Below are 3,468 nucleotides of genomic sequence, written 5' to 3'. Positions count from 1 at the left end.
CAACATCGAGAGCGGGTCTGAATCAGGCCCAGAGTTTGAGAACCTCTGATTAAGTTAAACAGATCAATAAATCACAATTTAGAACACAATATAACATTCAATGACCAATGTTTTGTTTGTTTTTTGCCATTAGAAGAATCTAAGCCCCATATTCACTAAATGGCAGGTTTAGAACCCAACGTAAAACCACCACAATCCCAACCAAATATATGATATGCCCCTGCCTAATTATTTGATGTGTGACTTAGCTCATATGTTTTTTTCATGTGTACAGTTTTGATTGCAGTGACTATTTTACACATTGGCGATTTGTAGTTCTGCTTCACTTTCTCAATTTTGTCAGATTGCATGGACAACTTTTGAGCAATTTGGACCTCATTCAGACCCGGTCGCGAGCGCTGAGTGCTCGCAACCGGGTCGATGTTTAGGCCTTGCACACGCGCAGCGGCCGCACTGCGCGTGCGCAAGCCCCAGAGCGAGAGAGAAATTCTCTTGCTCCGGAGCGCACTACAAAAGGGGCGGCTGTTGATGTTGATCGATAGCACGACCCATTTTGTAGGCGTGGCAGGGGGGTGGTTTCACAAACGGAGGCGTTCCTTAAGGAACGCCTGCCGTTTTGTGGGCGGCCGCACTGACATCAGCAATGATGTTAATGGGGAGCTTCCTGCTTGATCAGAGCAGGATGCTCCCTGGGGCTTGCGGCTGCCGAGACCCAACCTTAGGGTCTCGTCGCAAGCCCTGATGGTCGCGATGGTCTTGACCATTGCGACCATCAGCCTGATCAGTCGCTAAAAGCTGTGGGTGGTAACCCACAGCTTAGCTAGCGACCAGGAGGCCGCACTTGAAAAGTCAAGCGACCGCCCTCATTCAGAGCAAGCGCTCGCTTCTTGTGACCCCCTCTGAATGAGGGCCTTTATCTTTGCATATTTGCACGAAATATCCAAAGTATTACACTATGTAAGAAGTTCCCAAACTCTGTCCTCAAGGCACCCTAACAGTCTATGGCCCTCATTCAGAGCCGCTCGTTAGCGGCAGTACGCTCGTTCCGAGCGATGGTTGCACATCTGCGCATGCGTACGGTTTTTAGTACGCATGCGCGAACCAGTCAGTGCGGCCGAAAATCGTTGGTACTCAATATAGCGAGGGCCTGCTATTTTGAGTGACAGAATGAGGCGTATGTGGGTGGTAACAGGGGAAGGTGCTTGAAAATGGGGAGTGGAGATCCGAACGCAGGCGTGCTTAAAGGTCAAAACGGGCGTTTTATGGGTGTGCATATTTAAAACAGCAGCGTCATTGACCACGTCACTGGGTTATTTTATAGCCAGAACTGCTCGCAAATTTGTGGTAGCAAACACCAACCACAAGAATAGCGAGCAGTTCATACGTTGGTCGATGTACTCGATTAATCTAATAAATAGCGGACATGACGTAGGATACGAGCGGCCAGGGGGCGTTTTTAACAAATAAACGAGCGTATGTTTTGCTCGCTCGTTCAGACTTAGAGGTGTGAACAGACTGCAATGTGCGTACGGATCATTTGAATAGCCACCCCTTGTTTTTAAACGAGCGACCACAAATAGCGAACGGCTCTGAATCAGGCCCTATGTTTTAAGGATAACCATGCTTGACCACAGGTGACTTAATTAGTGCCTCAGTCAATTTGATTTAACCACCTGTGCTCAACCATGGATATCTCTAAAACCTGAACTGTTTGGGAGCCTTGAGGACAGCGTTTGGGAACCTCTGCACTATGTTATACATTTGACTTCCTGAAGAAGCAGCCTGGCACTGTGAAAGCTTAGCAAAGGTTAGTGAGACTTTTTGCTGTTACAGGATTTTGAGTTTATGCTTTATCTTTTGTATTGTATGTCATTTATTGTTATACTATCTGATACTCTGCTCTTATTTCCCTTTTTTGTTTGTATCTAAAGAATTCTAAAAGAAACATCAATGTATTGTCTGAAATTGCGAGAAAAACGTATATTGCGATATTTGTACACTTATCTCCATTACAGTTTGCTAACTATTTAGAAAGAGGCCGGTATATTCCCTTGACTCTAATTATAAATTAATACCCCTTTTACACCGGAGCTAATACCCAGGTTAACCCTGGTAGCTCCTTGGTGTAAAAGGGGAAAGGGTTGGATTGCCGGGTCGAGTGACCCGGCAATCCAACCCAGGTGTAAATGGTGCGATCCGGGTCACGGTGACCTGGATGGTGCCGCATGCCTGCCGATTGGCCGGCTTCAGTGGCGCTAGGAGACGACGTCATCGCCAAGCATCCACTTCAACGCTGGAAAAGCCGGTGTGAACGGCGCCAACTCAGGAATATACTGAGTTGGCGCAGCGGAAATTCCGGGTCTGATCTGGATTGGAACCCTGTTCCATCCTCCAGGTCAGACCCGTAAATTAGGTATAAAAGCAGTACTAGTGTTATTTCAACTTTTATCCTCTGGACCTAGTTGTGCAGCAGCGATCCTAACATATGCTAATGTAGCAGGAGGAGTCTGTTCCTGATAGCATTGCAGCACTAGCATCACTAGGGGGGTGCGTTATGCTCCGGGTGACACCATCTAAGGGGGTGACACCAAAATAGCAGAGCTGCTATTTAGCAGAAGGTGTCACCGAGCAGCCACAATGCAGAGAAAGGCAGGTAAGAGACTGGGGGCTGCCCCCAGCAGCTGCCAGAGAGCTGGGTAAGCCCTGTGTGCCAAGAATGGGGGGTGTGAGATGCGGTCACACCCCCAAGATTGGCATACATAAGGGGGCTTGGCTTTACTGGATGAGGCCACGACCCCTTGCGTACACCGGAGGTGCGCAAGAGGATTGCTTTGCAGCCGCACCAGGTGTCACGTAGGTCAGTGATGCCGCTGCATTGCAGATCTCAGTACTGCATCCTAAGACACAGCAACGGATCTTCTGTGACACCATCAGCCATTTGAATAACCCTAGGGTTACTCAGATTGGCTTTCGCAGCTCCGTAGCTAAAGCCAAGAAGTCTGTTTTGCAAGACACAGACTCTGACCTTGGCATTCACAGAAAAAGGGGGCAACAAGCCCCCATTTTCCAGAACAAAATCCGGCACTGCCCCCGCCCTGCCCCCAAACGGCCGCAGTCTGTCAATCAGTCTGTGGCTCAGGGGGCACTGCATGCAATGAAGCTTGACTCATTATGTACTTGTGCCAAACGGGTCCTGTACATGCGCTGGCACCCCACCATCAGAGATGTATGCACCATCAGGTTTGCGTACATCTCTGAATGAGGTCCTGTGTTTGGAAATTATTTATATAGCTTACTTTATGTGAGTAAGTTATTTATCCTTTTGAGTATCACAATGTCATAGACACAACTCTCATAGATGACTCACATTCATGGGAACCAGGAGTATTACACAAAATAGAATTAGTGTCATAGACACTATCTCTACTGAATTTTAAAACATTTTATAAGTGTTCCTATCAGCACTGG

Source organism: Taudactylus pleione, unplaced genomic scaffold (assembly GCF_031769625.1).
Source record: "Taudactylus pleione unplaced genomic scaffold, aTauple2 ptg000085l, whole genome shotgun sequence".
NCBI lineage: Eukaryota > Metazoa > Chordata > Amphibia > Anura > Myobatrachidae > Taudactylus > Taudactylus pleione.
Note: the sequence above shows the minus strand (reverse complement) of the source record.